This window comes from Prionailurus bengalensis, chromosome D2 (genome assembly GCF_016509475.1).
Source record: "Prionailurus bengalensis isolate Pbe53 chromosome D2, Fcat_Pben_1.1_paternal_pri, whole genome shotgun sequence".
NCBI lineage: Eukaryota > Metazoa > Chordata > Mammalia > Carnivora > Felidae > Prionailurus > Prionailurus bengalensis.
The window spans coordinates 65250844-65277218 of NC_057351.1; the positions used below are offsets into that span (position 1 = coordinate 65250844).

Genomic DNA, 26375 nt, shown 5'->3' on the forward strand with positions numbered 1-26375 from the left:
TTGGTAGAATATTAGCTGTGGTTCCTGCTGCCCTGCCCCCAGGGCTAATGATAGATAGTTTTCCAGTAAATCCCTCTCTAATATATATATATATATGTTTTTGATAAGGGTAAGTAAAATTTACTTCTGTGGTTTTCAAACAAAACAGTTTCTGAGGCATGAGCTTGTGACCTAACATGTACCCTAATTAATACATTTTGATTTTTCAAAGGCAATGAACATATTTTTTTACATGTCCTCATTTTATCTATGAAATAAAGTGGATGTTCAACAAAACAATTAGTTTTCACTTCCTGACATTGCCAACAGGCAGGAAGAACCTTTAAGTGACCTCACCGCCCAAAGATTCAAAGCTTAAGTATGACGTTTCTTGAGGAGAGGCAAATAGATGCAACTTAAAATCCCCTAGAGAGGGTATAGTTTCAAATAATTGAGTTTCGATATTAAAGTGTAAGAACAGAAATAAATATGCCGTTTCTGCTTCAGGATGTATTGTTCCTGATGCCTTTATTTTGATTTTTACAGTTAGTGAGAGAATTACATGTCAAGTTAATTCTTTGACTTAGCATTGAAGGAAGATTCTTTTTTTCTTTTTTCTTTTCTTTTCTTTCTTTTTGTCTTTTCTTTTTTCTCTTCTCTTCTCGTCTCTTCTCTTCTCTTTTCTCTTCCCTGCAGGCTCCACGCCCAATATGGAGCTTGAACTCGCGAACCTCAGATGAACAGTCCCATACTCTACCCACTGAGCCAGCCAGGCACCCCTAGAGAACATCTCTTCTAATTTGCATCAGATCGGCTCATATACACATGCCCTCTAATTACATATGACACAGAGTAGACAGTGGAGTCCAAGAGAGGGAAGGGCATGTGGATCTGTCTTTCTCTTTATACCCTGAAGACATTCCATGCACTGGTGCCCAAAGACTTGACCTTGGGAATTTAATCCCTTCCATGCCATTGGACACTTGACACAGTGTACCTGAAACTCTTGCTGTTCCTTGACCCCTGAGAAAGCTTTTATAGGGTCCTGAATGGATCACTTGTGACTGAAGATACAGTTCCATCCATAACACAACCACAGGTGTCTCTTTCCTTTCAGGTCTCAAGAACTTCCCCAACACATCCAGTTCCCTTAGTAACCTGTTTGAATCTGAAAATGACAAATGCACCACGGAGGATGGCTTTAGTTGAAGGGTAGCAGAGAGAACTGCGGAGTCACACTGCCCCTCAGTAGCTACACAGCCTTCTGTGAGACACCTGGTTTCTCTAAATCTGTTTCCACTCATATAAAATATAGCTATTATACCTTTCACATCATAGGTCTGCTGTATTAAACAAAATGATAAATGTGTAGCCATTGGAAGAGAGCCTGGCACACACAGAAAATGTATGATAAATGTTCACTCTTTTCCTGCTTTGACACATGAAATTTCTGGAAACTTGGATGTCAATGCTTATGGTGATCCCATAAGCAGTGCCACCTTTGTAGTTGTTGTTGTTATATGAAAGTGACACAGGTAACCCAAGTTCCATATTGAATTGTCTTTTAACAAGGTTCACAGGGATAGTGATGGGCTGCACAGATTCATTCTTGCTCTCCCTTGGCTAGTTGCTGCTGAGTCCAGGGCTGCAAAGGGGTAGACCTTGTGTCTCAAGATTTCCCTGGGAAGGGAAAGAGATCACAGCATGCCCACTGGGATGGTCAGCAACACAAACACTCAGAAACAGAGAAACTGTGTTCAAGAGTAAAATGAATGCTGGTAATTTAGATTGGTTGTCACTGCAGAGAAATCTATCAAAAAGGAGAGTGCCCCACCTAATGGGAGGAACATGGACTTGTGTCATTTGAGAGTGAGCAAATCTGGACCTTCAGGCAGATGGTTGGCATCATGATATAGCACTTGTAGCCCAGAGAGAGAGAGGCTCAGGATTGAAAACAAAACATACAAACAAACAAACAAACAAAAAACTAACAACAACAAAAAAAGGGAAAACGGAAACACACCAATCTATGCACAGGTACCTGCTGTATCTTATTGTTTCTAGGTGTCACCATACCTTACAAGGCAGTATTATTAATCATCACCATACCTTGTAAGAAAAGAAGAAACTGAAGTTCAGAAACAGAGCACTTAGGTAAGGTCACACAGCCAGTATACGGTGGAGCCAGAGTTAGACTCCTCTTCACCCCACGTAGATAGTACCTTCGCCCTCCCAGGGAACCACAAAGGGTTTGAACAGGAAACCAAAGCTGTACCTTAGACAAGGAGGATATTCAGTAGCTCAATTCCCAGCCTGATAATCAATAATGTCAAGGGCACTTGCTTAGACATGGACACAAGGAAGTACTGGGAATCCTTTGCCAGAAAGAGTATTCAGAATCAGATTAGCACTCAGCTTGACTCCTCTTGACTGATAACTGCCCTTTAAAGCATTTTGCTATGGAAAGGGCAGTCAGGATCCCTGTAGTGCCATCATTTTTTTTCCCCAAACAGTCTAGGGACATCTATTTTTGCAGTGATCCTCAGAGAAGATTTTTATTTTAAGAGCATTTTTTTTTCAGCAGGGGAAGATTATTTGGAGTCAGGGGTGGGACTCAGCCTGGGGAATGTTTTTGGTCCAAAATGATGTATAACAATGAAATGACAGTATTGGTTTTCTTGTGATGCTTGTTAAACATCCATTAAATGCCCAATGTTAACCCTGTTTGCTCCACTGCATTAAAGATAGTAAAAGGTGGAGGTAATGGAATAAAATATTAATTTGTCTCTGGGTAGCTTACAAACCGTTAGGAAACATAAAAGGCAAAACATACAATGAGAGCCTTTAATTATAGTATTTAAACTCTCCCTGGCTTTCCCAGGACCAGTTATGGGCAGCTTAATTAGACACTATCCTAATTCAGCATAAGGAGACCCTAGGGGGCATACTTTATATCTTCAAACTATAAGAGCAAAAAAAAGCTTTGCATCTGTGCTTTTGTTCTGGTGATGTTTAAGCAGTTTAGAGGATGCTCATGAGTCACCGAAAATACTCCTCCTCTGGTCTCCTAGGAGGTCAAAGAGGATGATAGCACTGACATGCTTGAATGGAGGGAATCATTTGCCACACACTCTCCAGGTCCCCCGTTCCCATTAACCTGAAGTTCTGATTCCACATCGTATCATGCTGACAACCTCTATTTCCACAGCATGCTCTGGATCTGAGGAGCTGGGCTCCAGCTATACTCACAAATCACCACTACTCTGAGGAGTCTTAGTGAAATTTTCTACAATAAGCAGGATTTTTGGATTTTAACATCTTCAAAGTTCTGGATGCATCTTAGAATTAGTGGAATATAATAGTCAATATCATCCAGTTGGCAGTTACAATGCCAAAACCTTGGCACTACAGTGGGCAAAAACCTTCTATAGACAGCTTCTGGAAATATCAAGATGGTACCATTATAGAACCAATGAAATACGAGCATATATATCTAATATTTACTGACCAGTTTCCATGGACTGATAGTTATCTAGTGCCACATTAATGCTGTCTAACCAACAACCATAAAACCTCATTGTTAAATAATAGTTAACATTTATTTCTCATGAGTCTGTGGGGTGATTGAACAATTCTACTGGTCTATGCCAGGCCCAGCTAGACTCACTGTGTGTGTGTTGTCTCTGGTCAGCTACAGCTCCTTAAGTGTTTCTACTGATTTTGGTTGAACTCCCTCATATTTGAGAGTTAGCTGGCTCCAGGCTGGTAATCTGGGATACATTTCCTTACTCTTTGGGTCTTTCACTTTCAGGCAGATTAGCCTAGGCTTGTACTCATGGTAGCAGGATTGCAAATGAGGAGATGGACCCATGCAAACAGTTTTTCAAGCTTCTGCATGAATAATACCTTCTCACGTTTTATTGGCCAAAGCAAGCCATTTATTTGCTTAAGTGCAGAAACAAACTTGATTTTCATCTCTTCTGAGTTCTCTTTGGAATACTGTAACACTTAGCTGGAGATGGTCATCTGCTGCCCCCTTAGGGTTGGTGATCACTGTTCAGTCCACCACCTCCAGATCTGCCAACCTAACTCCTAAGACTTATCTACTTGGTATCTGTGGCTTTATAGACTTTGCACATTATTTAATTTTTAACATCTATCCCTTTAACTAACATTGCAATTAAAAACTACAATACTTGAAAATAGAGAAACACATCTTCCTTTTAAACTTATCTGTCCTCCACAAAGCCAAAGTGTTAGTCCCTCATACAGGACCCTTGTGGGGATTCCATTACATCTCTTGTAAGGAACTAGAAAATCACCAATTATTGAAGGAGACCAAGGTCAAAATCTTGCTCAAGATTGGTGATCACAGTTGCAATTCCTTATAAACCTGACTGACAAAATTTCTTTCTCTGTATCAATTGATGAGAATGACTGATAATTGTTGGAAACTAGTAATGATAGTGCTAGACTTATACTGATTACTGGTCTTACAGATGAAACTTTAATAGCTAAAAAGGTGAGTCAAAGAAATAGGGCCTGTTCATCTGGATTATTTTGTAATTTTAGCTTAATGACCATTTTCTCCAAATATTTAAAAAATATGTAGTTAAACGTGAGGAAAAATAATTCTTTCATGCCACATGTTTATCCTGAAATCATCCTTTTGAGATATGTGTATTACCATTTGATTGTGGTCTTCAGTCTTCATGGGGCCATCTCACCAAATTTATTTCTCTATAACTTAAATGTTAACTGACGGCAAGGTCCAGGAAAAATGCTTCAGACCAGGAGGGCACCTATTATATTTTATTTCTTATGCTTGAACAATTAAATAAAACTTTGCTCTGTAGGCTACCTTGGGAAATGACAGGCTTAATGGCCTGGTAAACGAACACTGAAGTTGCCATTACACTTGAGGTATAGTCTGTTTAAACTTCAAATCAGCTACAATTCAGGGCTTACATTTCCTGAGCAGATGAGATAAAAGAGACTTCAGGATACAGTAGAGACAACTAAATCCTAAAAAAGGAGTTTTCAGATTACATACATACACACACACACACACGCACACACACACACACACACACACACACACACACACACATTTTAATTTTTGGCAATGCAGACCAATGTTATATTTTTTTAACTACCTTTTTAAATATAATTTATTGTCGAGTTAGCTAACATACTGAGTATATAGTGGCTCTTGGCTTCGGGAATAGATTCCCGTGATTCATCACTTACATACAACACTCAGTGCTCATCCCAACAAGTGCCCTCCTCAAAGCCCATCACTTATTTCCCCACCCCACGCCCTCTCCCATTAACCCTGTTTGTTCTATTTAAGAGTTTCTTATGGTTTGACTCCCTCTCAGTTTGTAACTATTTTTTTCCTTCCTTCCCCCAATGGTCTTCTGTTAAGTTTCTCAAATTCCACATATGAGTAAGAACATATATCTTTCTTTGAACGACTTATTTCACTTAGCACAATACCCTCCAGTTCCATCCATGTTGCTGAAAATGGCAGGATTTCATTCTTTCTCATTGCCAAATAGTATTCCATTGTATATATAAACCACATCTTCCTTATCCATTTGTCAGTTGATGGACATTTAGGCTCTTTCCATAATTTGGCTATTGTTAAAAGTGCTGCTATAAACATTGGGGTATAAGTGCCCCCATGCATCAGCATTCCTGTATCCCTTGGGTAAATTCCTAGCAGTGCTATGGCTGGGTTGTAAAGTAATTCTACTCTTATTTTTTTTAGGAACCTCCACACTGTTTTCCAGAGTGGCTGCACCAGTTTGCATTCCCACCAACAGTGCAAGGGGGTTTCCATTTCTCCACATCCTCACCAACATCTGTTGTTTCCTGAGTTGTTAATTTTAGCCACTCTGACCAGTGTGAGGTGGTATCTCAATGTCGTTTCAATTTGTATTTTTCTGATGATGAGCAATTTTGAGCATCTTTTCATGTGTCTGTTGGCTATCTAAATGTCTTCTTTGGAAAAGTGTCTATTCATGCCTTCTGCCCATTTCTTCATTGGATTATTTGTTTTTCAGGTGTTGAGTTTGGTAAGTTGTTTATAGATTCTGGATACTAACCCTTTATCCAGTATGTAATTTACAAATATCTTCTCCCATTCTGTTGGTTGCTTTTTAGTTTTGTTCATTGTTTCCTTTGCTGTGAAGAAGCTTTTAATCTTGATGAGGTCCCAATAGTTCATTTTTGCTTTTATTTCCCTTGCCTTTGGAGACATGTCAAGCAAGATACTGCTGCAGCTGAGGTCGAGGTTGTAGCCTATTTTCTTCTCTATGGTTTTAATAGTTTCGTGTCTCACATTTAGGTCTTTCACCCATTTTGAGTTTATTTTTGTGTATGGTGTAAGAAAGTGGTCCAGTTTCATTCTTCTACACGTGGGTGTCTAGTTCTCCCAGCACCATTTGCTAAAGAGACTGTCTCTTTTCCATTGGATACTTTCTCCTGCTTTGTCAAAGATTAGTTGGCCATATATTTGTGGGTCCAATTCTAGGTTCTCTATTCTATTCCCCTGGTCTATGTGTCTGTTTTTGTTCCAGTACCATACTGGCAAAGAACACAGAGCCCAGAAATAGACCCACAGAAATATAGTCAAATGACCTTTGACAAAGAAGCAAAAGGCAATTATGTGGAGGAAGGGTTGTCTTCTCAAAAGTGACACTGGGACAACTGGACAACCACATGCAAATTAATTAATTAACAAACATTAACTCAAAATAGATCAGACACACAGATTTAAAATACAAAACTATAAAATCCCCAGAGATTAACAAAAGAAAATCTTAATGATTACATTTTGCAATGACCTTTTAAATATAGCAGCAAAGGAATGATCCATGAAAGGCACAATCCACTTTGAAAGACTGTAAGACGGGGTGCTTTTCACAAAACTAAACATATTGTTATCATACAATTTAGCTATAACATTCCTTGGTATCAACCCAAGTGAGTTGAAAACTTAGGTCTACTCAACAACCGGTACACAAATGTTCATAGCCACCTATTCAGAATTATCAAAACTTGCATCAACAGAGATGTCCTTCAAAAGGTGAATAAGCTGTGGTGCATTTACACAATAGAATATTGGCTCGAAACGGAAATGAGCTACCAAGCTATATTAAGGCACGGAGCATCCTTAAATGTATATGGCCACATGAAAGATGTCAATCTGAAAAGCCTAATCCTATATGATTTCAACTCTATGACATTCTGGAAAGGACCTAACTATGCAGACAATAAAATGATCAGTGGTTGCCAGGAGTTCAGGGAGAGAAGGAATGTATAGGTGGAGCATGGAGAATCTTTAGGAGAGAAACTACTCTGTATAATGCTTTAATAGTAAGCACATGTCACTATCCATTTATCAAAAGCCATAAAGTGTACGTTTTGAGTAATTCCTAATGTGAAATATGATTGATAATCATGTGCTAACATTGGTTCATGGACTGTAGCAAATGCACACCATGTTGTGGGGTATCGAATGTGAAGGAGCCTGCATTGTGAAGAGGAGAGGTTATGTGGGTACTCTCATTCTGCTCAATTTTTTTTGTGACTCTAAAACTGCTCTAAAAATAAAATCTATTACTTACGAAAAAAAAAGAATGAGGTAGATTTGCAACATAGGTCTAAACAAAAAAAAAATGAAATCTATTGTCAGGGTAAAAGTAAGCAAGTAGCTTAATATTCAATGTATGAACTGATTTTTCTGGGTGGGTGTCTCTGTTGAAACATTATTTTTATAAATATATACACAATCATTTTGTAAGCTCCTGAAAACATCAAAAGAAAAAAAAAACTAGTTAATGGTGGGTATCTAAAAGTGGTAATTTAATAATGGGTGATTGTCACATTAGATATTATAATTTATATTGCTAGATACTTATTATTATCAAGTATGTGTTGCTTTTGTAGTCAGAAAAAAGTGGAACGGTAAGAAAAGCAAACAAGGATTACAATCAAATACAGGTGTTTAAGGCAACACCTGAGTTTTCTCTTCAAGTTGGGGCAAGGTGGGATACCCCTGGAATTTTTGTCCCTCTGGTTCCTGTTCTCCTGTTTGGGGCCCAGGTTTTCTGCTGGGTGTCAGCTCTACCTACACTGGCTGTGTCCCTCTCCCTTGGGAAAACTGGGCACATGCTCATGAAACCTGCCTCTTATTTCCCGAATGTTCCAGGAAACACAGGCAGTGAGCAAAGAGCCCCGAGGCCCACCTGCATTTCTTGCAAGGGACAACACTTCAAAGGAGGGGGGCCCCACTTTGCTGTTCTGCTGGATGCCAAGTACCTCTACCTGACACCCACAAAATCTAACAACCCCACAATACTGAGGGGACAGAAAACATCCATTCCTCTTGCAGGCAGCACAACAAAGAAAAGAGAAGCTATTCTTATTTTCAAGCAGCCCACACTTCTGAATGTCTTTAAATGTGGAGAAGAGAGAAGGCTTTCCCTATCTCTCTCCCACTCCTCCTTCTCAAACTTTCTCTCTTCCTTGTTTTTATAAGATAATTCTTATCTATTATTTTTGTCTGCATTAGGACCAAAGTTAGAGGGTTAAAGGATCTGGCCTCTCTGGTTGTTGAAATCATACCACAGAAAAAGGTAAGAACCTAGAACTTTTATTCCTCTCTACCACAGCCTACCACTATGAGGACACCTGTCCCCAGATACAGGCATCCTCATTACTGGGACCAGGTCGTTGTGGGAGGTGACTTTTCATCTTTCCTAATAGGCATAAGAGATACACCATGAGCAGTTTCTCATCTGCACAAACAGAAACCTGTGTCCTCAGAAAAGTCTGGACAATGTTGGAAGCATCCCAGCACACCAGGCCCAATAAGGTTGTTCCTCTGGGCTGGAGATAAAATACATATGGAGTAAGGCTGTGTCTGGGCTTAGCCATTTGTAGTGGCTTTTGAGAATTCTACTGAGACTAAGCAACTACAAGTTTCTGCTTGGTTTTATTTTAACAGTTCACCATATGCTATTGCCTCAAATCAGCCAGGCCCCATAGGTGATAACACATAGTTTTTATCCATTCCACAAGGGTAGTATTGGCCCATGATGGAGGCAGCGGCTGGTTCTCTATAAGTGGCAGTTCTTTTGGGGAGATGTGGGTGACTTCCTTCAAAAATGATCACTTCTAGGGGCGCCTGGGTGGCGCAGTTGGTTAAGCGTCCGACTTCAGCCAGGTCACGATCTCACGGTCCGTGAGTTCGAGCCCCGCGTCGGGCTCTGGGCTGATGGCTCAGAGCCTGGAGCCTGTTTCCGATTCTGTGTCTCCCTCTCTCTCTGCCCCTCCCCCGTTCATGCTCTGTCTCTCTCTGTCCCAAAAATAAAATAAAACATTGAAAAAAAAATTTAAAAAAAAATGATCACTTCTATATTGGAGAAAACCCCTTCCATCAGTCTTGCTACAGGTTTATGAAGCTATGCCTTTCCAGTCACGTGATTTTGATAGTTACCAAAGATGAAACAATTCTTTAAGCAAAGCCCAGTATCTAAGACACTAATACTCCTTGGAAATATAGGTGTGGGGCAAGGTAAAGCGATTGTCTTTCAGGCTAAGTTGATGGCCTAGAAATCTTTTATTGTGTATGATTTTTTTTGTGTAATTTTGTGATTTTATTGTATAAGATCCATTTCTTAAATTTACCTGACAAAATTCACTGGAGACTTTTAAAAAACAGATTTCTAGTCCCCTATCTTGGTGATTGGTCTGTAAGTCTGCAGAGAAGTGGGGTATTGCCCCCTTTTCGATTTCCCCAGAAGACCAATCTGATTATATGGGAGTGAATCCTTTGTGCTGCCAGGGCTATGCTCTAACAAGCAAAGGAGCCTCAGATTTTGTCATTGCAAAACATATCTGGGATTCCTTGATTTCCACCTGGGGATTCAAGTGCATTGAAAGTTTTCTTTCTGACACTGAAGGACAGCAATTTCTTGATACTTGAATTTCCTTGATTTCCTAGATCAAGGGAAAGTCTTCCTATTGAGGAAAGGGGTCACTCAAGCCCTTGCTGGATCCAATGTGTATAAGTAAATGAAACAAACCCAAACCTCTTGTTAATCAGATACATCACCAGCACAGCATTTTAAATTTGAATATGTGAACTGCAGACACACACAAATCAACCCATCTTTTTCAGCTCTAACAGGACTTGACCTATGTCTTGTTAACTCCGCCCAATTAGGAAATGAAGAATGGGGTGAAGAGATTACCCCAACACTTGGGAAAGAAAATCCTCCAGCAGGAATCTACAAGTGTTGCCTTTTCCCAATTTCCATTTCTCAAAGAGAAACTCCTAAAAACTGGCTGCAAATTAAGGATTACAATAAGGGGTAATTCATTGAATAAATTTTAGTGTATTCATTCAATATTATGATGCAATCCTTATAATGATAATACTTATAAATAATCGGTAATGGCACAGGAAAAGACAATATAATATTCGGTAAGAGAGCAAAATATAGGACTACAGAACCACGTGTTGCATAATTTCAACAGTTACACATAAACACATAATCATATATGCAGATACATGATAAAGGTATAGGTATAAAAATATAATTTTACTTTTTTACAAAGAGATGGGTTACAAATGACTTCTATTTTATTCCTTAGATCTTTTCTTCTCTTGGGCTCTTTTTTTTCCCTATAAATTTTTATTTCTAAAGGAAAACATAGTACCTTTGCACAGCTATAATAATGAATAGAATGTCTGATTATACTTTATAATCCCAGTCATAAATGTAACTTTTAGGAGTCAGCATTTATGATATTCAGAATTACAGCCTATATTAGGTAACAAGAACTCCTAAGTTGATGATGCTATGTAAGTAACCAGTTTTCCTAATATATACATTATTTCATATATATATATAAGAACGCATACATGTATACATTTCTTACATATGTATGTATACATAAAGATGTATATATTTGCTTCAGCTCCTTTCACCTATTTTTTTAAACATATCTATGGCATTTTAAAAATTAATTATTTTTAAATTTACATCCAAGTTAGCATATAGTGCAACAATCATTTCAATAGATTCCTTAATGCCTCTTACCCATTTAGCCTATCCCCCCTCCCACAACCCCTCCAATAACCCTCTGTTTGTTCTCGATATTTAAGAGTCTCTTATGTTTTTGTTCTCTCCCTGTTTTTATATTATTTTTGCTCCCCTTCCTTTATGTTCATGTTTTGTATCTTAAATTCCTCATATGAGTGAAGTCATTAGTAACTATTAATAACACTGCTCCCAGGGAACTTCAAGAAAAGTTTTATAACCAATGACACAAGGACCCCTAAGAAAGTTCAGGAACACCCCGCACCATGCGGTCGATCCAGATCAGAACCCCAAAGGCAGGGCAGGCAAAGAAGCTAAAAAGATGACCTAATAACCAGTTAAAAAAAAAACTGTGGTGGCATTTTTTACAGTAGTTTTCAATATAGAGAATACCTTTGGGATAAAATGTATTGTTGAGTCCAGAGAAGAGACGGAGACAGAGACCAGCAGGTAAAAGTTACTGCAGGGTTCATATTTGGGCCTGGCCCAGTCTACGGAAGAACTTTCTATCAAAGCTTCTGAGGAGGGCAGCTCCCCAGCCAGAGCTCAGGCTGATGCTGCAGGATCATTTGCCCAGGATGCCAGTAAGCTGGTGGCTGCCTGCAGCAGACAAATGCGGCGTTGGGTAGCATGTAAGCTCTGGGACCCTGTGCTTTCAGATTCACAAAGTTGAGATTTTATTTGATCAAGCAAACAGGACAGGCATGACTACTCCCATCATCCGGATGAGCAATCTGAAGCTCAGAGACATTTACTGAAGGCCCAAAGTCACACAGCTGGAGTGGCAGAACCACACACCGTCAGTGCTGGGAGCACCGGCTCCGTGCACTCAAATACCAAGGCCAATGTACACAGCCAGGATGCCAATAACTCAAAGATCCAGGGAGACAGACCCTTGAGGGGTAAACAGGAAGGAAAAATGGCGACTTCCCCTCAACCTTTGGCGTCTGTGACTGGATTACACTCCGCAGGGAGCTTTCTCTTGTGTCATCTGACACACAGTTTGCCAGGAAAAAAGAGTCGCAGCTGAAGCCACAGTCCAATCCGAAGTTCTGTTTTCTGAGAGGCACTCTGAACTCCCCCAGAGGGCTCAGGGAGACTCTTCCAGGAGGCAGCCCTACTTGTCTTCACTTGGTCTGAGGTTGGGGGTGGGAGCTGCTGAAACAAGAAGGGGCAGACCATGCGTTTCCAGTTGGATGAAGAAAAGCTTGATGCCCCGAGTGAGAACATGAGCCTGCCATAAGGGAAGTAGGAACCTACTGCCTCTGTTTCCAGAAAAAAGGCTGCTCACAGCTCTGAGGCTCCTTAGAAAATTTATGAAGCATTCCTGACCAAAAACAACAACAACAACAACAACAACAACAACAACACCACAAAAAAACAAGCCCAGGAGCAGAGGAGAAGACTAGAGAGCAGGGGTGGTCACCTTCATTCTTGGGTTTCTGGCAGTTTGGCCCCAGACTGTAGTTGTTGTTATTGTTTTCTTTTGCTGCTGCTCTGCCAACAAGAGGAATCAGGGCAAAGGTGGTGGAGAGAGAGGAAAACAAAATCAGATAAAAGAAATCCGGGAGCACCAGATAGATTTCTTTTTCTTCAGAGAACTTCCATGGCTTTAACACTGTATTAGCTGTGGGCTCAGCCTGGGTGGTTCAGTCTGTTAAGAGTCTGACTCTTGGTTTCAGCTCAGGTCACGATGCCACGGTTGCGGAGATCGAGCCCCTTATCAGACTCTGCACTGAGCCTGCTTGGGATTCTCTCTCTCCTTGTCTTTCTGCCCCTGCCCTGCTCACTCTCTCTGTATCTCTCCCTCAAAATAAATAAACAAACATTAAAAAAAATAGTGTACTGAGAATTCTGATTTTCCATGATGGTGATTTCATTCAAATGAAGTCTAAGAAGAAATAAAAATCATCCGATTAACATTTATTGAGCATGTAGCATGTGACAGGTTACTCTCTAGAACATTTTCCACATGTTGGTTCACATCAGCCTCTTGAAGATCATATGAGATGGCTTTTATTATCATTATGCTTATTTTACAGATGAGGAAACAGACACAAAGAAGGTTCCTCAGCCAGTCCCAGGTTTTAGACTAAATTTACTATTGATTAAATAGTAGAGCGGAGATTCAAACTCAAGCAGTCTCACTCAGAGCCCAAGTTTCACTGGACTGCAGTATTGTGCTAATAGCCCAGATGAGGGAATTAAATGCTCAAGAAAGGTTATGCAACTTGCCCAAAGTTACACATGAATGAAATTGAGCTTAAAATTCTTGTATTCTAGGATGAGGTCGGACAATTGTCCCCTGGCCTAAAAAGAATATCCTGGACCAGTGCTCACAAATCACAACCATTAGCATTTTGTGAAGCCTCTTGAACAAAATGGCTTAGGAAAAATTGATGTAGATGATGAACCAAACATTTACTGGACATCTACAGTGAGTCAGGCCCTCACTGCATCAGCCATTGTCCTAAATTATGGATCGCTCTCAATCAACTTGGGAAACGGTATGTTTATGTCCTTACTCATGCAAAGGAAGCACCATATTTGAGGTCACAGAGCCAGTTAACAGTAGAGAAAGATGAATCAGCTCTCTTGAATCAGCCTAGGTCCCTCCACTTCACATTTCAATTTACCTCTTGCAATGGAAAAGAGAGTTCTTGAAACAACACAATTTCTAAAGCATTTAAACGTGAGTTTTAACACTTTGACCTTAACAGAGGCTGATAAAGTTTTTTGAAATGTCCTAGCCTTTAAAAATTAATTAAATGGAGCTCATAAATGGGATAAGCCTGACTCTACAATAATGAGATGCTTTACTCTCCCTCATATTATTTTACTGATGCTTGCCATCACTTTTCATGAAAACAATGTCCTGCTTCTCAAGGAAGCAAGTTGGTTTCTCTAAGGTATGGTTTCCATGTTACCTTCTCATAGACACTGAGGAACCCAAAATCCAGAGACTAAGTAAAATTGGCGGAGGCAAGCCTTTTCAAAAGGAATAGAAAGATTCATTTTTTTAATCAAAATGAGCCTCTGGAGATAGATAGATAGATAGATAGATAGATAGATAGATAGATAGATAGATAAGATAGATAATAGGAAGGAAGGAAGGAAGGAAGGAAGGAAGGAAGGAAGGAAGGAAGGAAAAAAGAAAGAAAGATATGGATCACACAAGTAGCTGTTGCTATGGTAGGAATGAACTCAGACAGTCCTTGGCACTTAAGGAATTACCAATGTCACAGGGATAGTTTCAGTAAAGTTCTGAAGTCAGTCAGCAGCACAAGCAATTCTGTGATGTCAAGACAGTGTAAAACAGCAGTCTGTTTTCAGAAGAATTGGACTTGACTAGAAGCCACCTACTCATGCTAGAATGGCAAGAGATTCACTGGCAGACACCTGGATATTCAGAGATGCAGAGCCTTGGGGTGACCTCGCCATACAGCCCGAGATAGAAAATAAGACCTTGTGGGATTCTGTTAAAAGTTCATCAGTGAGAGAAAGTCCCTGCTTTACCTAAATAGCCCTGATACTTTTTGTTGACTATTAACAGAAGCTCCTCAATTCAATCAAAAGGCATGCTTTTACAAAGACAGTTTAGCTCATTTCTTAGGTTTTTCCACCAGTCACATTTATAACCTCCAGTGGGAATGGAGCATTAAAGGTCATTATGGTGAGGCACCAGCCAAATCACTGACGATCAGGCACACATTTTCTGTTCCTTATACACCACTTTGCACCCTCTCAGTCTCCCACATCGAGACCCAATCCTCATCTTCAGTTCTCTCCTGAGATGCTTAAATAAAGGAGAACTTTGAGAAAGCAAGATGTGAGAGAAGAAAATCAGCAATGAAGGGGCAGCCTTCATTTCTCATTCACTTACTAATTCATTGCAGATTGAATAAATGAACCTCTCACTTGTAAGATTCCAAGACACTTGTTAATTTAAGGGACTAATAGTCTATGGGGGTGGGGCAAAACATTTTGAAGGGTTTCTTTATTAACTTTCTAACATAAAAAGTTCTCTTGGCTGTAGAATTAGCATGTGCAGCTTACAGACTTTTATGAGAATTGAGACATTAGGATATTTCAAGAAAGGGTGGAAAAGCACAAATGATTCCATTAGTAGTAGGCTCAGTATATAACTGGCTGAGCAGTTGTAGCTAGAGCTCAGGTTATTCGCCAATTCTCATGACAGAACTTATTTAAGGATTACCGCAGCCTGATTCACATATTTTCCTTGATCATTTGAACTAATCATGTATACCTCATTCAGGAAGCTTCAGAGAGATGGTCAGATGATACAAGGAATCAAGAGTGGCAGCTCATCTCTGTGCCACCATGAAGAGTTGATGAGTTTAAAATGAACCACTGTGGGGTCACTAAATTTGGGGATTGCTTTGCTCATGACAATACTGGTTGAGTCTCTGACCTACACCTTAATTTTGTCCAGAAAGCACTTATAGGAAAACACTTGTGATTTGTATTTGATGTCCAAAATGGACTTTATAGGTAAACCACATGTTTATTCAGCACACAAGACTCAATCAAGCAACAGAAAATCCCCCATATCAAAAGCCTCTGTATGGTCACCACTGATTCAAAATATTGCAGTGAGGACAGAAGCCAGAGGAGACTGCACTCTTGTGATCAAGTTAAACAAGCTGAAGTCATGAATGCACATGAACATATGTAAACACACACACACACACACACACACACACACACACACACACACACAGTTGCCCTCAGTGGTTATTGGGGCTTCACCTGCCTTGCAAGGTACAAATACAGGCAGAGTACAGCAGGCTAGAGCAGCCTTTCTACCACCTTACAGGCAACCCCAAATCCAGCACCCCTAATTCATCCCCTATCACAACACATATTGCCATTGGCCACACAATTGCCATACATGGAAATATGTGCATTACCTGCCTTGACTCTTCCTTTTCCCACCTTCCTTCCTAGATCCCCCATGGTTACTGGTTATAAATCCTAAAATCTGTATCAAATTTTTCCACTTTATCCTACATCCATCCATCTTTATAAGTAACCTGCTACTTCTGGCCACCATAACTTCCTACCTAAATTAGCCTTCTGACTATTCGCCTTGCCTCTATTCTAAGAGATTTGTATGTCTAGTTTGCTCCACAAGACTTTTGCTGAATTCTGAGGATGCACAGGAACACAAAGAGACAAACCTGCAGTCTTGCTGTAGTTAGAAAACGATCCACCACAGGTGCCTGGATGGCTCAGTCGGTTAAGCTTCTGACTTAGACTCATGGCATGATGTCATGGTCAGTGAGTTAGAGCCCCATGTCGGGCTCTGTGCTGATAGCTCAGAGCCTGGATTCTGTGGCTCCCTCTCTCTCTGTACCTTTCCTGCTCATGCTCTTTCTCTCTCTCTCTCTCAAAAATAAAACAACACTAAAATAGAAAAAAAAAAGAAAAGGAAAGGAAAGAAAGGAAAAAAGCAACCCACCAGGAGGAGGAGGCAGAGGCCCAGAGCAGGGAACTCATGAAGGCCTTAGGAGGCATGATGAATTGATACTGAGAATCTAAATCATATTTCACCTGGGAGCACATTCCAATATTGGTAAAAGCTAGAGTCTGAGGACCAGTCTGGACCGTTGGCAGAAAGCTACAATTCCATAGTTGGCAGATAGACTAGCAGCCATTTCTGCTTTTTTACACTGCTGGAGTGACAAGGTTGGGGGTTTGGTGGACACCAAACCATAACCATTTTCTACCAAAAAAGGAAAGAAAAAAAGGAAGAAAAGGAGGGAAGGAAGGAGGGAAGGAAGGAAGGAAGGGTGGAAAGAAGGAAGGAAGGGAGGAGGGAAGGAAGGGGGGAAGGAAGGGAGGAAGGAAGGAAGGAAGGAAGAAGGAAGGAAGGAAGGAAGGGAAAGAAGACAAGAGAAGTGTATCGCTTAGAGTAGAAGATCAAAGTTATGGAGCGCCTGGATGGCTTAATGCGTTGGGCGTCTGACTTCGGCTCAGGTCATGATCTCACAGTTTGTGGGTTTGAGCCCTGCACTGGGCTCTGTGCTGACAGCTCAGAACCTGGAGCCTGCTTCAGATTCTGTGTCTCCCTCTCTCTCTGCCCCTCCCCCACTCACACTCTGTCTCTCAAAAATAAATAAATGTCAAAAAAATTTTTTAAAAAGATCAAAGCTAAGATGAACATCTGCGAAAAAAAAATAAAATTTAATTTTTAACTGTTTTCTGGGGGTGAAGAAACCAGAGACACCAGGATTTCAGTAGAAAGCCATGGAGAATCACACCATGGCAGCAGGGGCTAGCCAAAAGAGACTGAATCTTACCAACGCTAAAACCCAGACAAAACCCAGATCAGTCCCTGACAAGACTAACGTGGTCTGCTCCCCATCCTATGATCCTAACAGAAGAAAAGGGAAACTTCTCTTTTGGAAACAATCATTTGTATTCTCTGAATTATTTTCTATGTTGTTTAGCATATAATAGAAGATTGCTAAACATGTGAAGATGGCCAATACAAAGACCTATGATGAAGCCATATAATTAAAATAATATGACATTAACATAAGGAAAAACCAACGAATGGATCAGAATGGAGACACCAGAAAGACACTGATAAATATAAGTCAACACATTTATGGCAAAGGTCACTCAATAAAGAAAAAGGGAAACTGATCTTACCAATGAGTAATCCTGTGTCAACTGCATGGCCACAGAGAAAAGTCATGGGTATATGTATCTTTACTTTTATGTTATATCACACACAAAAATCTATTCAAGATGCATTATACATCGAAATGTGGAAGATAAAGTATTAAATAGTTTATAAGAAAATATAGGAAAACATTTTTGGTGACTTTGATGTAGTCTGGTTTTCTTAAACCAGTCCCTTAAGAGTTCTGAGCAGCAGTAACTATACAGGAATAAATTACAGTCAAGAGACTCTATACATTAAAAGGCATCCCTAGGATCGTGAAAAGTCAAATCACATATAGGAAAATATATGTATATATGACAAATGACTCAGCCAGACTTGATATACAACAACAAATATAACAAAAAACAAAAACTTCCAAAAATCAGTAAGAAAAAGACAGCAAACAGAATAAAATACAAAAGATTTGAATAAATAATTTGCAAAAAAGAGATACGGACATCCAAATGAACAACAAACTTTAGTAGTAATCATGGAAACACTAAAATCAGTATGTAATCATATTCCATAATCAAAAGATAGATAAAATGAAAAAAATGGAAAATATCAAGTGTTGGTATATGTGTAGTAACCAAAACTCTTATTTACTGTTGAAGAGAGTATAAATTGGTAGAATTACTTTGTAAAAATATTTAGTAGTATCTACTAAAGCTGGGCACAACTGCCCTCAGCATTGGAGATGGGTCCTCATGTTGACCAAATGACAAAGAAGAGAAGATTTATGGAAGGATAACTCATACTAATCTCAAATTATATAACTTCAAATAATTCACAAATACAATATGAAAGAAACTCAAAAACATAATATTGAAAAAAGATGGGTATAAAAAAAGGACGTAGAATTAGATTCCATTTATACAAACTTTATATGAGGTTTAAAGCAAGTAAAATTAACTTATGCTATTTAAAGTCAAAACAGGCTATCCTAAGGGAAGGAACTGACTACTGACTATGGGGCGGCTACGAGTCAAGCCTATGGGGAGCTGCTAATGTTCTTTTCTTGACTAGAATGCTGGCTACACAGGTGTGTTCATTTATGAAAATCCTACAAGCAGCACAGTAACAATATGGACACTTTTCAATGTATACTTAAAAAAATTCTTTGGTGGGAAGAAGAGATGGATAGGAGTCATTGGAGAAAAAAATAATTTTTACAAAGTCTGGTAAGAGTTAACTTTCTTCTTTGGGAGCAGCTCTGGGAAAGCTGGTAAGGTTAAAAATCAAGAGATAAGAGTACCTAACTTAGGTACTCTTACATTTATATGTATTTAACAGGTTGGCTGTAGATAATAATGATGTCATTCCCTGTTTCGAATACCATCATATTTCCCAGGGTAACAATAGTGCACTAAGAGAAAATGATAATGGACTTGTCATAATGGATCCCAACAGTGCATTGTTCAGGACACATGCCAAGAAAATGACAAATCATCCATTCCCATCTTGTATAAAAGGAGCAACATAACAAATATCACAACTCCCTCACAACATGCTAGTGAAATTCTACCGTGAATTGATGAGAGAGCAAATGTTTAAGATTTAAGGCAAGTCTGTTTGGGAAGTCAGATTCTTTGGTGTAGTCAGAGACATGATGCTCAAAAGGAAAAAGGAAATCAAACATGCTGTTTAAAGACTGAGTCCCAAATGGCATTGGCATAGAGGAGACTGAAAAGGAAGAATGACTCATCACATCCTGTTAAATGCACTAAGAACCACAAGGTGGACTTAGGTCTCATAAAAGGGAGGGAAAAATGGCTCTAGATATCCTTTCCTCTCCCAACAGTCCCCAGCTTGGCAAATCCCTAATCTTGTTTAAAGGCTAACTCAAATATCAATTCCTTATACCATCACTCCTTCCCTCTCCCACAGACGATAGTTGACTTCTCACCCATTTTTGTTCTCCCAGGACTTTGCACAATCTTCATTATACTTATTATGCACTTATCACTCTACAAATTGCATTTTTGGTGTCTGCATAGCTGTCTACTTCCTCTACTATGTAATTATGTAACCTCAGGAGCAAAGGCTACATCTTAACAATAGCACAATCATTTAAGATGTTTTAATAGTTTTATTACAAAAGGAATACATACACATGGGGAAAAAAATCAAAACAGCACAGACAAATATAAAAGGAATGGATAAACAATTCCTCCCCATGATCTAGGCCCATAGTCAGAAAACTTTTCTTGCAAAGGGCCAGATCGGAAGTATTTTAGGTGTTGCAGTGACATACAGTCACTGTCCTAGCTACTCAAATCTGCCGGTGCATCAAAAAACAGCTAAAGATGATATGCAAAAACGAATGAATGTGGTGGTGTTCCAATCAAACTTTACTTTGGAAAACAGGCAGCAAACCAAATTTGTTCCAGGGGACATAGGCTGCCCGCCCCTGTAGTGCACAATGGTCTCATGTCCCAAATTAACAACTGTTAAAAGTTTCTTATAAAATGTATTGTTAGTTGAGTGTACCCTTTATGCAGCCCTGCTAAACAAAATGCACCTTTTAAAGACAGCAAAAATGCACAGTGATTGACCTGTGCTAGTTTCTTCAAAGAGGGAAAAAAAATCCTAAGTCACTTTGTTTTTCGCCATAAAGAAGAACAAGCGTATGTGGTTAGGTAAGCTACCAACTACCTTTGTTGAGCATCTACAGAGTCAAAAAAGAAAACAAATACATCCAAGACTTTGGGGCCCCCACATCTTCTCAAATGTACAGTTTTCACCAGGAATGAAATTACTAATTCTAGTTGTATGCCCAGATGTGCCTATAAAATTAACCCTCTGGACATCTAAATTACAACATAAGCTCGAACACAGTCTAGGCTTTCGTGGGCTGCCAGAATCTAACCACTAGGGTGAATACTGTTTCAAAAGTAAAACCCATTCCAAGACAAAGGAAAAAAAAATCAAAATACCTTTCTCTTTGTAAAGTCAGAAGTCACATGCACACACCTTCAAAAGGGGACTGGTTACCCTGAGCCCCACAATCTGGCATATGTGTCGGGACTTTTAGTAGTAAGACATGGTACCTATGAAAAGAAAACTAGAACTTATACCAACACTTAAAAAAAAAAAAACAAACTCATGAGTAGGAAAAGTTCTAGTCAATGTAAGATCAAGTTCTACTCTGGAACTTGTCAAAACACTGATGAATTACAAGTTCTACCTTGTCACTGGATTTGCTCAGTTTCTCACTCTGCCTCTGATTCTTTCTTTGGTTCTTTTGGTCTCCATGCTTCTGACATAGCCTCTTTGCCCCACTCCCTCTCCCTCCCTCCTGCTTCTCCCTCTCTCTCACTTTGGTTCTATCATAGTCTTTTGGTCTTTCTCTTTCTCTTTCTCTACCTCAGCCCCTCTCTACCTTCTCTTTCTCTCTCCCTTTGTCTGAGATTGCCTTTGATTTAAACAATTCAATCAGCCACGTTCTTTTCCACAGCCACGTGACACCTTCTAATGACTCCCGTTCATGGGTAAGGAGTTTCAGGTAGAATATGAATGCCTGACTCACAATGTATACATATGGTTAACGGTGTACAGTGTAAGTGTGTGTATGTATTTGAATATGTACGTGTAGGTAAACACGTAGATGAATATCAAGATCAAGCGAATGTCTGAGATTTAAACTGAGATACATTTTTTCTTTGTTGGGATTACAGGTCACCAGAATGTCTAGTGTATTGTATACAGTCTTGGTGCAAGTAACTCTGTCTCTTTTCTAATTAAAGAAACTGATGAGGAAAGGCCCAGAATGTCTGCTATCACACAATCAAGAAGAAAAAACACAAAGTGACCTCACCACCTCTTTCATCAAAACTATCTACGAACACTAGTTATTGGAGAGAGATTTTCTGGGGTCAAATTTAGGTTCCTTAAGTGAAGCATAATGAAGCTTATAAGGTTCATAATCTTTTTTGTTAAGTTTAAAATATTTTGGGGGGTGCCTGGGTGACTCAGTTGGTTAAACGTCTGACTCCTGATTTTGGCCTAGGTCATGATCTCACAGTTTGTGAGTCTGAGTCCCCTGTCAGGCTCCACACTGATAGCACAGAGCCTTCTAGGAATTCTCTCTCCTGCTCTCTCTGCCCCTACCCCACTCATGATTTTTCTCTCTGTCTCAAAATAAATAAACTTAAAAAAACTAATTAAAAAAATAAAATATTTTAAGTAACAGAAATAGCATATATTCATAGAAGAAACACCAAAAACCCCACAATTTAAATGACAGTTAAAAAGCCATAATCAATAATATTTTAGTCCTATTTTTCCAAATTTTTCTACATTTTATTTCTTTTACAAAAATAGAATTGTATTCAACAAAGTATACTGAGCCTCTATTATGTACCAGATGCCCTGTTATATATTTAAAATATATACACAACAGACAAAGATTTCTACCTTCATGGAACTTAAAATCCTACTATTTTAAAATTTTATTTTTTAACTTTTGCTTTGCTGTGTAAATTTGCTAAGACATTAAATACAGGTCTACAATACATTTAATGGCTATATAATATTTTATTACATTCATGTACAAGGTCATGGGTATTCTTGCTTTTGAGGACCAAGAAAAGTCCAAAAAAAAAAAAAACAAAATCCAAAATCACCCAGCAAGAATTTAGCAAGTATTCGCTCTCAGTGAATAGGTATAAATGCTGTGAGGGATATATAGAAAAAAGAACAAAAACACTTTTTAAAGATAAGAAAGGGGAGACACATGGGTGGGTCAGTCAACTAAGTGGATGACACTTGATTTGGGGTTAGGTTATGATATCATGGTTGTGAGCTCAAGCCCCATGTCAAGCTCCACACTAGGTATGGAGCCTGCTTAAGATCCTCCCTCTCTCCCCTCTCTCTCTCTCTCTCTCTCTGCCTCCCTCCCCCCCTCCCTCCCTCCCTCTGTCTCTCCCTTGCTGGCATGCATGTGGGCACTCTTTCTCTCTTAAAAAAAAAAAAAAAAGAGAGATGACATCAGTGCTCTAAGACATGAAAATGGACAAAGGAGACAGCATAATTACAGACGAGAGATAATATATATTACATATCTGCTAAGTGGACATTAGATATACTATGATGAGTGTTATTAATTGAATGACAGTAACAACAATAAATAATAATAATAATAATAATAATAGATCTAATATTTATTACTATGTACCAGGTACTGTGTTAAGGGCTATATGTTCACCAACCCATTTACAACTGTAACAACCCTTTAAGAGGGGTTAAGAAGAACCCTTTAAGAAGAATATTTTTACATATGAGGAAATAGAGGCATAGAGTAAGTTATTTTCATGAAGTCACAGAGCTAATAAATGATAAAGCAGTATTTCAAACCCAAGAAGCCTTTTCCAAAGTCTTTGCTACTGATCAATATGTTATAGTTAAAAGAGTACACCATATTTTATCCTTAGAACACAAATCTTGTTTATGTGGATAACCAAGAAAGATGGTACCAAGATGGTCCCACTACAAAATGGGAATGTAATTACAAAATTACAAAACTACAAAATGAAGTATTTGTTCCAACAGTAGAAAACTGCTTCCCAGGGAAAAATATTGTCTTTCCTCTTTCTGACACCTTATGTGTACATTATTATCTGTCCACCAGCCTGTTTCAGAGGGTCTTACCCCACTGTATTCAGATTCCTTTGAGAAGTTATTGAAAGCTGTGGACCTCAATTCTTTCCAGAAAAAAAAGTACACACAATGTGTGGGCAAGCTCAGAAAGTTCATAGAAGCCTATAGAAGAATCCTCTAGGGAAATGTTTTTCAAACTTTAGTGTGAGTAAGAATCATTTGGAGGTTATTAAAACATAAATATCCTTGCTCACTCCCCTACACCCATCAACAGAATGAACGCTAATTCTACAGGCAAAATTTACTTAAAACATCCCAGATTATTTAAATGTGGGGCCTGAGGACCATCCTTGAATGCAGTTTTGGTTGCCAGTTGGAGAACCCAAGCCTGCCCAGTTCAATATCCCTCCACCTACCCAGCAACATGAAGGGCAGGACGAGTACAGAGTAGAGCAGCGTTTCCAAACCAGAGTGACAAAAGTGCCTTGATTCTAATCTAGAGAGTGTGGGAAGTGAAGAGTTAAACAGAAGACCTTTGACCTTTCAAACAGGCAAGCCCTGGGTCAGATGACCCATGAGTTTGGGTTCCCGTGTCCTCTCTCATCCTAATTAGGGAAGATGCCTAGAACCATCAAGCCTTCAGCTATTGGGAAGCCTTCAGCTATTGGGCACAGCATGACTAGCCAATTACCTGATAACATGTCTCAGTAGCCTCATGTTGAAGTGAGTGTCCATGTTGTCCATGATGTCTCTCTAGGGTCAGCGGCCAGCAGGAAGAATCAAACGTCATCTTCCACGTATTCATTCTTCCTGGAGAGCAAGCCGGAGATGGTATGTTGGTGATGCTACATGTGTCATGCATAGGAATGGGTGGACATCATGAAAAGAAGAAAAAGAGGTCAACAACCTGAGAACAGAGTAATGTGGAAAGGAACACAATTAGATTTTTCTCTTCATGCCAAGGGTCCTCCCTACCATCACTTGAACTGACTCATGAATTCCCTTTCTAAGAAACTTCAAAATGAACCCATACAAAAGGGCAGTGTGACAGAGGAAAGAACTCTGGAGTCAAAGTCAGAACAAAACTCGAATCCCTGGTTTACCACCTTTCAGCTAGGTAATTTGTGGCAGCTTTCTCTTGAAGACCCAGCAGGGACTGGACTTGGGTCCTCTCAACTCTGACCTTGAAATTCAGCATTTGCTGGTAGCTGAAATCCTATGCCTCCTGAGAAGTATACTTTGTAGAAATATGGAAGAAGGATGCTTACCAAAGAAGGAACTCAACCAGGAAGACTGGTGAAGACTGAACCAAACCAGTCTGTGCCAAGGTGGACCCCAGTGCTGACTTGACCTTTCACCAACTTTCTCCCTCATTATAACACTAAAAAAATCACACCCAAAGGTCGAGATTTAACAAGATTTAACAAGATTTAATAAGACATGCAGTACATGATGAAGCATGTCCTGCCCACTGCACCTGTATGTCAACTTCCTGTATCTCTCCCCACTCTACATACTTGGATGTCACTTCTTTCCCACCAGCCTCTAGCAACTTTCCTTAGCCTCTGCTCTGAGAGTCAGCCTGAAGGATCCTCTCCTTTGTTCTGTCACCCTTGTGCTTGAGCACAGTTCCCAATAAAAGCCTTGCCTGGAACTCCCATTTGTTCTGTACTACACTACAAGGAGTTCGGTAGTTCTGTAGTAACTCCCAAGGAGCCCAGTTAGTAACACTCTGAGCCTCACTTTCCACAATGGTAGAATGGGGATAATACCTATTTCACAGGGTTGTTGTAAGGATTAAATTAAATAACTGTGATGTTCTGCAATGTGCTCAACAGACATGGTGACTTTTACTACCATTGTTAAAAGTCAGCTTCTGTTATGTCATGTAAACAGCGTATCTGGGTGGAACAGAGTTGCTCTCATGTTCAACAACCTCCCCTCGGCCTTGTCTCCAACAGCCAGCCTCAATCAGATACAAGAAGAGCAAAAGAAGCCATTGATGTCTGATGTACAATTGTCAGCATAAAAAATAACACTTGTATCATTAGGCAATTGCACCTGACTTGAAGTAAATCTTATTGGCACCTTGTATGGTCACTTTCTAAAGGCTAATGATGACCCCTCAATCACCCTCAACCACCTAACTTGCTCTAAAGCCCAGCACATATCACTTTTATCGGTTCTCCTGGACTCCAGGAACCCTGTGCCCACTGGTGGTCCCCAATGGCTTCAGGCAAAACATAACTCACTCCTTAACCTATGGCAAAAAAGCCTGAGCAAGCCCAGGTAGCCACGGAATTCTGTGTCCTACATTCTAGCCCCCCTTCTTCCAACACCTGGCATGTAAATCTCTCTGCTCAACCAGCCATCCCTCAGCTTCATTTCCCACAACGTGTAGACAATAATACCTGTCCTTTTCATCTCTGAGGACTATGATGATAATAAACTGAAGTATATGACAAAATTCTTCCAGAGCGAAACATTTTGAACAGCAAAAGGCACATTACTGATATAAGGTAGTATAAACATACTCAGTAGATCTCAGCAGAAAAAGAGACAATGACAGCTTTGATGTACATGTAAAAGTACAGGTAGGATTTCCTACAAGAGTATTCAGGTCCTTTTATTCCTACCCGGATTTTAGAGTAAGCCCTATTCTTTCAGTATAACCTCACGTAGTAAGATTCCACCTTTGTTTCTTGCCAAACTTCAACTATTGCATCTGTAGGGGCCGACAGCCAGCTGCTCCCAAATGTGCTACATTGACATATTGATTATTTTAAATAAAAGTTATCTGAGAGACAACCAGGGTTAAAAGAGCACTCTGATTGCCACCACCCCCGCCCCAACACCTGCATTAGTCTCCAGAAAGCAAGAAATCTCCAATGTGAATGGGAGGTAAAGAGAATCTCTATCACCAGAGATAGGAAATTTGAGCCAAGGAGGTTTGAAACACAACCCTTGTTACTTTTTTACTATTTTAC

General features: G+C 39.6%; 1 protein-coding gene across 1 annotated transcript in view; it reads right to left on the reverse strand.

The window, feature by feature from the left end:
* The window catches only part of LOC122492632 (translation initiation factor IF-2-like), an 87059-nt gene that overhangs the window by 44118 nt on the left and 16566 nt on the right, over positions 1-26375 (reverse strand). Inside the window, exon 5 of the mRNA XM_043596118.1 lies at positions 24080-24198. The gene's annotated coding sequence lies outside the window, so the exon portion shown is untranslated. The remainder of the gene's footprint in view (positions 1-24079; positions 24199-26375) is intronic.